Source organism: Peromyscus leucopus, chromosome 17 (genome assembly GCF_004664715.2).
Source record: "Peromyscus leucopus breed LL Stock chromosome 17, UCI_PerLeu_2.1, whole genome shotgun sequence".
NCBI classification, from domain to species: Eukaryota; Metazoa; Chordata; class Mammalia; order Rodentia; family Cricetidae; genus Peromyscus; species Peromyscus leucopus.
The window spans coordinates 34,392,279-34,406,903 of NC_051077.1; the positions used below are offsets into that span (position 1 = coordinate 34,392,279).

The 14,625-nt window shown below is 37.5% G+C and overlaps 1 long non-coding RNA gene across 1 annotated transcript in view; it reads right to left on the minus strand.

Annotated features, from left to right (window-relative positions):
- The window catches only part of LOC114699819, a 1,576,032-nt gene that overhangs the window by 553,563 nt on the left and 1,007,844 nt on the right, over positions 1–14,625 (minus strand). The window contains exon 5 of the long non-coding RNA XR_003735587.1: positions 7,223–7,290. This is a non-coding gene — a long non-coding RNA (uncharacterized LOC114699819). The remainder of the gene's footprint in view (positions 1–7,222; positions 7,291–14,625) is intronic.

The window sequence follows — 14,625 nt, forward strand, 5'->3', positions numbered from 1 at the left end:
TTGTTTGTTTTGTGGTAGTCTCCATCTATTATGAAGAGGGGTGAAGACTACACTTATCTATGTGTATAATGACAAATATTTCAAATGTGTCAGGGATTGTACTGGTTTAAAAAAAGACTCTAATTTTGAAAGAGATCAGGAATGATTGATAGGAGGCTTTGGAAATAGGAAAGTGAAGGCTCAAAATTCATTGTTCTCAGGGAACTACTAAAACATTTTTTAATCTTGTATTTCAAAGCAAAAGTAACCATGCTTTGTATATGAAAGGTTTTGCACTAAAAAATATTTCTAGAAGCTGGTAATTCAATGACATTATAAATAAGAGCCAGGGCATTTCTTTAATCAAGAGGGGTAGTATTGTGGAATTGATAACTCCAGAAGCATTGCAGAGAAATAGCTATGTATTTGAGTGATATGGAAGATAAAGCAGAACTGAAATGTAACCCAGTTGAGATTTGAAGACAATACAAACATGATTAAAATCGTTGTTTGTTCTAACACTTGTCTGTTTTCTACATTTAATTCCTTAGTGTCACAGCATAGACAACAGGAAGGCTCTTGTTTTGTTTCCTTCTGCCTCGGGGACAAAAATCTCCCCTAGTAGCTTTGAAAAAATTAAAAGTGAAAAACATAAAAGAAATTATTTTCAACCCCCACCACACAAACCCTTCCTAAAAGGTGTTGGTTTAGACAAATTCATATTTTAAACTGATTAAGTCTTTCTTATCAATTTCCTCTTTTTCTTATTTTTTATTATTTCTTTGAGAATTTTGTACAACATGTTTTGATGGTATTCATTGCCCTTCTCCAACTGCTGTTAGTCCAATACTCTTTCCTTACCCTCCAATATTTGTGTTCAGTTTTCTTTTCAAACCCATCAAATACAATCTATGCTGCTCATATACTTTTGGAGGTGTGGCCTTTTACAGGAACATTGTAGTCAAGCTATTAGAGGCCACACCCTTAAAAAATCTGACTCCTTCTCTTCCAGAAGCTATCAATTACCAACAGTTCTTTAGCTGGGGGTAGAATTCGATGTCTCCCTAACATCTCCCTGAATGGACTTTTGTCTGAGTGGAACTTGTACACATCCTGTACATGCTGTCACAGCTGCTGTGAGTTCATATGGGAACTCTAACCTTCTGTGTCCAGAAAACATTGTTCCACTGTAGTAATCCACCCCCTCTGGGTCCTGCAAAGTTTCTGTTCCCCCTTCCACTATATTTCCTGAGACTTTCGGAGAGAGAGTGTGATATGAATGCCCTGCATAGGCCTGAAAATTGCATAGTCTCTTATTCTATGTACTTTGACCAGTTATAGGTCTGCAATGTTAATCAGCATCTACTGAAAGCAGATGTTTCTCTGATGAGAACTGAGAGGCGTATTAATCTATGAGTATACTGTGTCACCAGGAGTCAATTTAATTGTACGTCCACTTAGCAGAGTAATAGCATTATACTCTGCACTAAGACTTATGATCTGTCTAGCCACATAGGTTCTGAGCCTGATAATGGTACCAGTATGGGCTTCACCTTGTAGAATAAGACTTACATTCAGACATAAATTGCTGGTTACACTTCCACGATGTGTATGCCACTAGTACACCGATGGACGTGTGATTATTGTAGCTCACGTGATTCAAAGCTATGTGTGATTGATGATTACTTTTCTGTGTTAGCAGTGTGCATAAAACCTCCCAGAGCAATGAAAGAAAAAAAGCTAGCCAGTAGAGATGAAGATTTCTAGGAACAAACAGGTTGGTTTCTCCACGTTTGACAGCTCAGTATGTATATCTTCAGCAAGTGTCTTTTCAAATACATATTTAATATTGCTATGCAAATTAACACATAATTTTGTGTATTTCCTTTGCCTTTCCTTCCTCCACCACTTTCCATCATCATTCTCAGATTCATGGCCTCTTTTTCTTTAATTGATGTCACACAGAAATGGGATGTTCATATCAAATTCTGCAGTGTAACAAACAGCATTGGTAATAGTCTGTAATATTTGGGGAACTATTGGCATTCAGTAGCCCCTAACTCCAAAAGCAGTAACACATTCCTGGTCCTAGTATTTCCATTTGTTAGCCTGTGGTGTCTAACAGGAACAAGGTTGTCCTACTAGAGAATAACCCCATTTCAACTCTTTTTACAGGTACGTGTGTGATTTCAAGGCAAAAGTACCTTGAAATTTCATCTTACCCCATTCAGAAGGGAGAAGAAGAGGAGGAGGAGGAGGAGGAGGAGAAGAAGAAGACATCAGCAAATACTGTCATGAAGGAGGGGAAGAGGGAGGAAACACTTATTTTGTGATGGCGGTGCTGTAGACTGGTGTAGCCATTCCCACACATAAAAATCAGTGTCGAGGCTCCTCAAAAACATAGAAATAGATCCATCAGAAGAGGCTGCTACACAATTTTTAGGCATATATGCAAAGAACTCTGTATCCTATTATAAAGACACCTGCTTATCCATATTCATAGCTGTTCTATACGTAATAGCCAAAAATAGGAGTCTAGGTGACCATCAGCTGTTGAATGGATAATGAAAATGTGGTACATTTACACAGTGTACTATTATTCAGCTGTAAAAACCTGAAATTATTAAATTTGCAGATAAATCTATGGAGCTGGAAACAGTCATTCTGAGAGGTGCTGCAGATGCAGGAAGGAATACATGGCATGATTTCTCTTATTGGTGGATGTTAGCTATGGGTCTCCAGATATTTGGGGAACTATAGATATGTGTGCTCCATCTGGAGTGTCCATAGAGGTCTGCAAAGTAGTAAGGGGTCATGGAGGTGGGGTTATAGAAGAAGAGATTGCACATAGTGTTATAAAATGGTTAAATCTGAAAAATGGAACAGGAAGAGTTATAAATGTGGCGGGGTGGATGAGCTGAGTAGAGAAGGAATAGCAATGCACGGAGAAGTCATTACTGGAGAAGTTTCCTAAAAATCCACAGACATTTAAAATAATAAAATTAATGGTCCAGCATATATTTCATTACTGCATCATATGATGATCCAAACACTTTAAAATCAGTTACGTTAAAGTTGTAATTTTATAGAGATGACCTCTAGAGAAGTAATTTTCCAACAGGACAGATTTTTAGTATATATTTCCATCAATGTGTTTATCAGTGTGTTTTGATTGACTCTTGTATTTATTCAATTTATTCTTTATCAAAATATAGAAATCATGTGTATTAGGGATTATTGTTATTGTAATTTTCTGAAGTTGGGAATGTGCAACAGATGAACATCTTTATAAATCTGTGTACAGAACTATATTTATAAAGTGGAATTTTATGGATAGATATGGCATGTTTGTTTGGAAATATAAGATAGCATATTATAATCCAATACAATTGCCCAGCCTGAGTCTAGAATGCCTGTCCCTGCTGCTCGCTCTAATTTGCCATGTTCTTGTAGAGAAGGAATCTGAAACCTTGAGGGACAAGAAAAACATACAAATGCTATTAGCGTACACATTTCTGAGCAGCAGGAAGTCAGTAGTGAGTGTCAGGGATTGATCAGGACAGTGTTCTAAATATAAACAATTGCCATCAGGTGTAGCCTGGCATGAGGTCAGCCATGCACCCAAGCAGCAATTCGAGCAATTTAGAATCCTGGGCAGCCCAGAGAGGGAATAAATTATTGAAAAGTTTACCTTCAAGTGTAAAATGAGTCTTTATGGCAGATTTTTTTTCAAAGAAACCAATTTTGCTCTCGCATATTAAATTGATTCATTGAATGAAAAAATTTATTTACAACACATAAAGATATGTTGGGGTACGAGTAGTTTTGCAAACATAGAATGTCACCCAAACTTGAGGGTAGAAATATTTGGTAATATTTTTCCTTGAAACAATACATTAAATTTTAAAAAAAGGAAAGAGATTTAGATGAGGAAATTTTGTTTTACACTGTTACCTAATTTTTATTCAAATTTTGAAATAAAGTCAAAAACCAATAAATAAGGTTTGCTGACCAAATATATAAATATGAACTTTTTTATTTCTACACAGATACTCTATAGTATACTCTCTATGTACTGAAAACCAGTTTACTCTTAATTTTAGGATCTAGATTTTTTTTTTTAAAAAAGTCTATCTTTATTAACTTTGAAATGCTTTAATCAAATGGTATGTTCTTCTTTTTAAACTAACATTATTACGTGTGTGTGTGTGTGTGTGTGTGTGTGTGTGTGTGTGTGTGTGTGTGTGTGTGTGTGTGCCAACATTCACATGTGGAAGTCAGAGGACAACTTTCAGGAGTCTGCCTTGTCCTATCATGTGGGTTCTGGGAATGGAACAAAGGTCCTCAGGCTCAGTGGTATGCATCTTTACCCACTAAGCCATCTATGGATCCTAATGGAATGGTATTCATATCAGAGCAATTACATGGTAGAGTCTGACATATATTTTCTTTCTAAGTTTTAGAGCAGTGGTTCTCAATCTGTGGGTCAAGACCCCTGCAGGATCAAATGTCAGATATTCAGCATATCAGATAATGACATTACGATTCATAACAGTAGCAAAATTACAGTTATGAAGTCACAACGAAATTAGTTTATGATGGGGGGGGTGGTGTCACCACAACAGGAACTGTATTAAAGGGTCCCAGCATTAGGAAGACTGAAGACCACTGTTCTAGCAACATAGACTCCATGGATATTTCATCAAACTTCCATTGAAATTGTGGACACCTATGAAATTATGTGATAGATGCTGCCTACAGATGACATTTCTTCAGAAAATGATTATGTCTCATTCCCCTGGATGATGATGCAGATACCTTTTCTATAGCTGCAACATCCTACTGAATCCCAGAGACTAAAACCTCCTATTCCTATTGGTCCTTGATATCTATCTATAACATTGATAAACTCATATTTATTTTCTATTTTACTTAGATAACTCTTTTAGATGTATTCATTCTGCACCCTTATAATAGGTTTTTAACACCATTAAAGCAAATGACATTTCCTAACTCTAAACATGTCACTGTTTCGGTATGGAATTATTTATTTGATTTGAAATAAAATTTAAAGTACTTACTGAAATTGCATATATATATAAAACTTATGCCTCAAACAAAATGGATGTTCATGGTTTTAAAAAACAGAAACACACTTTTTGTAGGTGATGTGATGTTTGGGGGATAAAAGTGGTGATAGAAATACACATACTGCTCCATTGAGTGACTCAGTTTACAAGACAACCACATTGCATGTTTGTGATTGGACATCTTTGAAATCACAAATACTTTGCAGTGAATTTTCTGACTACCACATCGGTGACCAGAGTTTGGAACCAACTGGGTAAGGAAGCAGACTGAGCAAAAAAGACAAAGGTGATTATTACCCAAAGTAAATAGAGACACTTTGCCCCACTTCAAAAATACAGTGATATGGCAGGCGGCAGTGGTGCATGCCTTTAATCCCAGCACTCGGAAGGCAAAGCCAGGAGGATCTCTGTGAGTTTGAGGCCAGCCTGGGCTACAGAGCAAGATCTAGGACAGGCATCAAAACTACACAGAGAAACCCTGTCTCAAAAAATAAGTGATGCAATTTTAGCTTTTAAATATCAGATAATAATCATAATAGTAAAATTTCACTCTTCCTATTTGATTTTGAGAAAACAAACTCTGTGTGGGGAGAGACCAAGTCTGTGTCCTTGACTTATATATGCCAGTGTGCAGGATAGTCTGGAGTAATTTATACATGTTTGGTCCATGACCAAGTTAAAAAAAAACATATTAGTAGTACAGTATTTCCTATTAGACATATTTTCTCTTCCCATGATATGAAGATTGGCATTATGAAGTAAGAATGGAGTGTGAGGATACCCAGAACATTCTAAGGCTCACAAAGTGGTGACTAAAATAACTTTATACAACAATACGTGGAAAGAAGACTACTGTATCCAGGAAATAGCACAAGAAAAGCCACCTATGAGACAGACTCAGTTATCTAGGATTATACTAATTAATGAAAAAATGGCACCATCTGAACAATTAGCTAATCTACTGATTTTACAATTCCATTCTTAGGTATGTACTCGTCAAAACTGAAAATGAGCATTGGATAGATAATATACAAGCGTGTGTTTTCACAGACGTACATTCAAAGTGGCTAACAGAAACAAACATCATGCTATTAATGGAAGAAAGAAAAAACAAACCGTGGGGTTTACAGGGAGGGTATTTCATAAATTTACGATGGGATATTATTCAGGCATAGAGAGGATTAACGTACAGTACAAGCCATAACATGGATGAATCTCACTAAGATGAAGGAGGCAAATGTGGAAGGTAGCACATCGTAATTCCATTTATATGGAGGATTCAGAATGAATGAATCCATAGGAAAGCGGTGCATAGCCACATGAATGAGGGTTAAGGAGAGTAAGGAGGGGCTGCATACTGGGAAATGGGTTTTATTTAACAGGGGTGCAGGTGTTTGGAAGGAGGCATGGCCGGTTCACAAGCCCGCATGTACAGAGTGCACAGAGTTTGTTCAGCATATAGTGGCTAAATTCATGCTCCGTGAAATTCATCTAAGAACTAAAAAGATAATCAGTGCTTTAGAATTCGTCAGTGGCATTTTGAAAATGGACTTTTAAATTTAACCTTGTAGCAAATCTCCCCCCCCCCCCCTCTTCTGTGTGTGTGTGTGTGTGTTTCGCTCTTTCTCTCTTTAGTTTTGACCACACTTTCATGAATTTTTTTTCTGCCCTAAGCCTGTGTGTACAACAGCAGGGAGGCCAATAAATAACAGGCTGAGGCCTCTGAAGCTATGAGTCCATGTAAAACATTGTTCTTTGTAAGTTGATTAACTTGCATCCTTGATATAGGTAGATCCATTGAACTAACACTATGAGATTGAAAGAAAGAAAAAAAAAAAAGAAAAATTCTGATGCTCTTTCTGAGCGGTAGTAAATGAGACAGAATATATAGACACAAGGCTGCCCTCTTGGAGTTCTTATTGAGTGGACAGTGTGGGCAGTGCCCAGAACAGGGCCTCAACAGGGCTGCTGTGGATTAGGTGCTGCACCTTCTGTGAGGACGGCACCTTTTCTCTCCTGACTTATTGCAGGTCATTGTGTCCTCTACCCCTAGACTCCAGGGAAGTTTCCTTCCTGCGTAATTCACAAAGAGGAGCTTCAAGATGCAGCTCACTTTCAAAGAAAGAGGCAGCTCATGAATTTTCATTACATACCCAGATGCAGATGCAGGTCAAAGGCAGGTCCACTGAGTGTAGCAGGCAGTCCCTACACCTCCTACTCCCTGCGGCAAAGTTGGAAAAGGGGGCACTTGTAAGTTTCACATTCTCAGTAAAGCTGTCACAATGAATTAGGCATAGTAAGCCAAGGGAAGCAAAAGCTTTTGAGTTGAATCTTAAAAATAAACAACTGTCCAGACCATTTATCCAATTACATAATTACATTTTTTTTAAATCAAATAATAGCATGGGAAAAGGGAAGGGAGTAGCTGAAGATATTGTCCACACAATTAATATCTGAATGCTTTACAGTGAAGGGGAAATCATTTCTGTTGAGGTGTTCTCATGATCCAAGGTGCTATACATACTTAAAAAGAAATTATCCACTGAAAGGAAATTTTGAGAGTGTTGATAACAGTCTATGGTGCAAATACAATATGAACAATGATGATAACATCAAAGAATGCTAGTTAGCAGTGTTTGAGTGGTCATGTCAAGTGTAATTAACTAACTAGATGTCTCTCATATTATATAGTCCATAAGAATACAAACTGTGGAACCAGCCAGTTTATATACAGAACACAGCTCCAGCCTTACTTGGCTCGTATCTACTCATGTAGTTTTCCTCTGTAGCACACGACGGCCAGCTATACCTCATAGTATTAAATGAGCACTTGGCAAACACGGCGACGGCATAGCTATGGCCATCTCTCCTTAAATAAATCCCTGTTGGTAAATCGTCCAAGTCTTGGTCAATGTCATGTAAGCTAGTCAAATTATGTATAATAAGTTCTGAGACACAAAGAAGTTTACCATCCACACTCTGCTGTGTGCTGGCATGTCTGTGTATGATCTGACCTTGCTGTAGCCCTGCAGCTGAACTGCACAGGAAGAGTGATCAAGTCATCCTTTCTGATTAAAAATCCACTGCTCCAAACAACTTCCAGAAAATCAGAAAGCTGTTTTTTAAGGATATGTACATTTATTTACTCTTATTATTTTTCCATTGCAGATGTCATTTCCACGAATTCTTTTTCTTTCAGATTTTGGCACATGCACGCAATTTGAAAGCAACATTTCACATGTGCTGGCTGTTGCTGGGACACTCATTGGGGATTGCTTCACACAAATTAGGTGAGAACTTAGCTTTGCAAAGGAATGTCTGTCACTGACAATTACGGTGATCTCCAGCCTATGGCCACAGTGCGAATGCAGAATGTCAACATGTATTTCTCAAATTTTATGATTCAAGAAGCAAACATCAGCCTTGAGAGAAAAATAAAATAAAAAAAAAAAAGACAAGCAACTAGATTTTCTAGCTGCTACCACTGTTCCCCATTAGACATGGTAATGCTTGGATTTCATTAGCTAGCTTAAGCTACGTCCTAATAAAAAGGTGATCAAGCAATACTCCACCACAATAAGGTGGTTACTACTTTCATAAAAGAGGGTCTTTTATTAATTTATTTGGCATCCCAAACAATGTATGTAGTACTAGAGACATTTTGAGGACTTCATTCACATTGCTTTGGAAAGTCCTGCATGTAGGGAGCTGTTCAGCTAAATGTCCTCATTAAGAAATAATGAGGACATTTATGCCCATAGCCCAGCTTTCTGTAGACTTTTCTTTGGAATATTTTACTATACAAAAGTAATCTTGAGGCACATCTTTAGTGTTTTGAGTTGGAGATGAAAGCGGAAAGTTAAAGTGAATTAGTTTATGAGTTTGTTTATGCTTAGTCACAGTGACCATGCCTGTGGTTCCTCCTGGTCTTGACACAAACCTTGAACTTTCTAATTTCGCTTTAATGTTTACAAGTCATAACCCTAAAAGCAAATATAGCTGACATTCTCTTTGCAATTTCTCATAAAATATATGAAGCTATAATGTTATTTATTTATATACAACATCTATATGCACAAATGCCCAATAAATGATTGCTTGTTGCATAACTAACATAACGTGTGTGAAATAAATCCACAGGAGTTGAGAACATTTAAGACATTAAATATGATATTTTAATTATCACTAATGAAGCCCTGGGAAACTCTGGCCAAACTGTAGAATCCTAAGTGTTAAGTGTGAAAAGCATGCTTATGAAGATTTAAAAATAGCACAAAATTTGAATACTATTCTGTTTTGCTTTCTCTTTCTGGTTCTGTTGAAGGTGATAATCACCTGAGGAACTAAAGAGCTTGAGTTGCCCAAGGGTCCTTTTGCAGACGACTTCCATTACTGTGCCTATGTCACAATGACTTCAGTGGCTTCATAAAGTGAAGCAAAGACTGCCATGGAAGGGTGTTTGTACAAGCTTTATCCTGCAGTAAAATCCCAACTAATACCAGCTAATAGTAATTGAGCATCATCCCTCCATAAGTGCTTTGCTTGTATTGTTTCATCCAACCCTTGAGCAATTAGCTATTCCATTCTACTTCTAACACACAACAACTATAAATCACATCCATGCAGTAGCAGATATGCATTAAGTCCTTGCTATGCACTAAATATATTACTTGCATTTTCTTGGAGCAATGCTCTGGCCTTGTAATCACAGATAATTTCAGTTCGTGGTGACTTATTTGGAGATTATTTTCTTTTACATTACTTGTATTCTCTTCTGCAACCTAAATAAATCTCCTCCATTCTTGCCTGTAGTTTGAAAATGAGGTGGCTCTCGAGAAGTTGCATAAGAAATCAAAAGAACATTTAAGAGTCAGAGGACCAGGGCACATGTTGCTAGATAGTGCCTCCCAGAAACAACAGAGTAACCTGCTGACAATATTTCAATAAAAGGTTTCCCTAGTAAGGCTGCATATGGACAACACCGGTTGCCTGGCTAACACAGACAGGGAAAATTACACAAGTTTGTACTCAGTAGTCATTTACAGCTAAGAGATGCAGAAGAATCCTCTGTGTAGGTTGTCAGATTCAAAGTGGTCACCCAGGGACACATGTGCATAAAAATAATGATAAATTAACACAGTCCCCTTTACTTAGATGCTTGCCCATGTATGCATGAGTGTGTATGTGTGTGTGTGTGTGTGTGTGTGTGTGTGTGTGTACGCACGTGCATGCACATGAATGTGCATATGTATGTAAAATGTAACAATAGCAAGTAAAGAGGAAGAAGCCATGGGAGAATGGTGATGCATGGGAAGAATCAGAGCAGGGAAGTAGAGGTAGGGGTGATGAAGATTTGGGGCACATGTATGAAGTTCTCAAAAAATTTAAAATGACTCGAGGAGAGGGAATAGGAAAGACAGAAAGCTGGTATGTATGTCTGGTGCTCTTAGGGAACAGGACTTGTAGTTTCATTTCCCTTAGTTCTCACTGTAATCTGATTGCGGAGGTAAGCCATGTCAGGTACTCCCTCCCACCCTTGCCAGTAGTCTAAGCAGGGGTCATCCTGTGGATTCCTGGGAACTTCCCTAGCACCAGGTTTCTCCCTATCCCCATGATGTCTGCCTCTATGGAGCTATCTCTCTCATTGCTCTCCCACTCTACCCCATTCCTGTTCAAACATCCCATTCCCCAGGAGATCTCATCTATTTCCCCTCCCCAGGGCTATCTATGTGTCCCTCTTAGGGTCCTCTTTGCTACGTAGCTTCTCTGAAATTGTGGGTTGTAGTCTGGTTATCCTTTACTTTACTTCTAATATCCACTTATGAGTGAATGCATACCATGTTTGTCTTTCTGAGTCTGGGTTACCACACTCAGGAGGATATTTTCTAGTTCCATCCATTAGCCTGTAAATTTCATGATGTCATTGTTGTTTACTGCTGAGTAGTATTCCATTATGTATATGTACCACATTTTCTTAATCCATTCTTTGTTTGAGGAACATCTAGGTTGTTTCCAGGCTCTGGCTATTACAAATAATGCTGCTATGAACATAGCTGAACAAGTGTCCTTGTGGTATGACTGAGCATTCCTTGGGTATATGCCCAAGAAGGTATCATTGGGTCTTGAGGTAGATTGATTCCTAATTTTCTGAGAAACTGCCATACTGATTTCCAAAGTGGCTGTAGAAGTTTGCACTCCCAACTTGTATTCCCCTTGCTCCACATCCTCTCCAACATAAGCTGTCTTCAGTGTTTTTTATCATAGCCATTCTGACAGGTGTAAGATGGTATCTCAGAGTTGTTTTGATTTGCATTTCCCTGATGACTAAGGATGCTGAGCAATTCCTTAAGTGTCTTTCTCATATTAAATATGGAAAAAATGAGAGGATGGTAGAGCCAAAAATTCCATCAAGTTTGTGTGAACCACATGTGAGTTACTGAATGTCAGAACTCTAGCAATACCCTGGTATTTATGAGCCTGCCAGACAGAGAGGGGCACTGCCCACCACCTGTAGAAGCACAATGAACCATATTGTGAGCTTTGTTGCAAGGCAAGAAACACAGATATTGGAAATGATGCCAGGAAGAGGAAGACCCCTTTAACATAGAAGCCACTTCAGCCTGTTGGAGCATAGCATTCCCAGGAGAAAAGAGATCCATGCCATATGAAAACTCATCACACAAATCTCACCTCTCCTGTTTCACACAGCTTTGGTGGACTTCAGGATTACCCAAGACTAAAAGGTGAGAACCATACTGACTCTGTGTCTTACATAAGAGCTATGTTTATTATTTTATTTTTGTTATTTTTGTACCCTTGTAATATCTAACATGCCTCTATTCTTCATAGGCTGTAGAGAGTGTGCCAAGGGAGTATGAAGGGAGATATGGAGTATAGCGATGTCACATTGTCCTTGATTCTTTAGTTGAACCATTTTTCCCCTTAGACAATGAGCTTCCTGAAAGCAGGGATTTATTTTACTTATTAATGAACTTCCAGTATTGTTTCTACGGCCTGATTTATTCCTTATAACTGCTCCAGGACTGTCTAATTAATACCATTCATGACTAGCACAAACACTCTACATGGAAAAAAGAAAAAGAAAAACAAAGCCAGAGAGTAGCTTGTAGATTCAGGGATCGGCATCACAGAGGAAAAAATGCTGCCTCCACTGAGCTTTCAACTTACATTTTTCTTTAAGTCCTGTGGTTTATATCCTTCTTGGAAAGGGGCTAACCTTTGAATACGCTCTACTCTTGTCACCTTCGCCTTGTGTATTTCGGGTCCAACCTGTCACACTGCTGTCGTCCCCCTGGTTTCCAAGGCCATTTTATCCGTCACTTAAAATAGAATGTCATTTTTGATTTTATACCCAAATCATAAAAGATTGCTTAACATTGAGAATACTTTCTAGTGCTGTCTACATTACCATCTCATAAGATTTAAAGCTCTGTAGAAAGCTGATAAATTGTTTTTAAAGCCAAGCCTAGCCGTGGTCTAATTTAGACTGAATCGATTCAGTTAAAACATCTACCACAACACACTTAAAAAGGTGATGGCTTCAAGCTTCTGAGTCTTGTGTGGCGGGCCTCTAATAATAATAGGTTAAAATTAGAAACTTTTAAAACAAGTATCCAGTATGCTTATAAAGGCTAGGGAAAATTTAAAAGAGAGATTCAAATATTTTTAAAACATGTCTGACGCAGAGGAAAAGATTTCATTTTCTCTTTCGAGTTACTGAGGCGCAAGATAAAACTGGGGAAGTTCACCCGGCCATGTATATTTTACAGCAAACATGTCATTTTAGACATCTTTCAAAATGTATCTGGAATGTGGAAAGCAATCCCACTGGGCTATTGTTTGGTATAGCTCATTGACATATTTATGTTTGTGAAATCAGTCAGATGAGGGCAAAGCTGAGTTTGGGAGTTTTATTTCTGAGAGAATGGACTCTGGAAATTTTCAGAAAATACAAAAAAAAATGAAAGAAGTGTGTGCTGAATTGTGTCTATTATTTTGCTCTTGATTCATTTTTAATGAATAAGAGAAAAAAATCAATTAGAGACTATTTTGGAGTGCCAGGTTTTAAAATCATTGTGTGATATGTTACAGTGTAAGATGATGGGGGGCTTCCCATGAGTTTGGCTTCAGGACCAAGTTGCTCTCATCCTGTGTGCTTTCAATTTTTAGAAAATCGACTACTAATCAGGACCTCAGATTTCACCTAAAACAGTGACAGTTAACGCAATTAGCTGTTTCAGGGAATGATAACAGGGTTCAAACAACAGACACAACACACACACACACACACACACACACACACACACACAATCTGCAAAACCTAACAAACCACAAAATTTTCATACATAGGAGACATTAGGTGATGATATAGTAAATATTCTTTAATTAGAGCAAGCTGCTGTCTAGGAACTTCAAAATAATTTCAAACTGCCTCAAATTATTATATTCTTATATCTTCACTCTGAGGAAAGAGAAACTTATGTCTGATAGGACATTTTGATAAAATGGTAATAGAATTAAATGTATCTTACAGCCCACTGGTGGTGGCATTTGTTAGAAGTGGGGGTGGATATAGCTTTGCAAAAACAGAATTTCTTTAAAAAAAAAAAAATCAGAGTTTCCAAGGAATAGATTTCTTTTTACAATCATTGCCATTCTTATCCAAGATAGAGGTTTAATAACACAGAAGACAAAAGAATAAAAAAGATGACTATGGGAAGCATTATGGAGGGGAATCTGCAGAAGATTTTGTTGTAAAACAATGATCAAGTGAAGATTTGTCTTCCAGGGGTAAAGAGACATATCAAACTACATGCTGAGAAAGTTCTTTTTCCCAAGTTCTGTTTCTTTGCCTTCTTAAACATCTTCTGGTATATCATTTCCAGCAATATTTTGGCAGCCTGAAATTACAGCATCCTGACCTTGACATTAGTATTCAATAGCACCAATGAAAGACTCACAGCTTCTCCATCCTAGTGGGTGATCTTGCAAGCTTTTACTTTCATGACTATGGAGTTTCTGTCAAATGTGCTTCCAACTGAATGATCACATTCTTCTGAATTATGAAGTGGCTGCAAACTGTGCTAATTGCACCCACACTGATGTCACTGATAAGGATTAAATAGCTGTTTGTATCTAAAGTCACAAACATATGTAATTTTATTATATATGTGTATATATATATATATATTATTCTTAGCATAATCTATAATCATAGCCATGGAGAATTGTTTTATTTAATTAAAGTAGTCATTAAAGACATTAAAATAAATTAGAGGCAAATCATAAAGAGATGAATATAATAGCTGAGAGGAACTATAATGAGAGGTTAAACATTGAGGTGATTTTTATTATTTATGAAGTGTAAATGCCATACTTAGGGTTTCAGAAAATATCAAAGAAGATTCCCTCTTGTCCAGAACAGTATATGCAATAAAAGGAAAGTTCACATATGCCAAAGAGTCGGTAAGAAATAATGGCAATTGTGTATTAAAATCTGTTGCCAAATTGAAAGGCTCTTTGAACATAAGCTTCT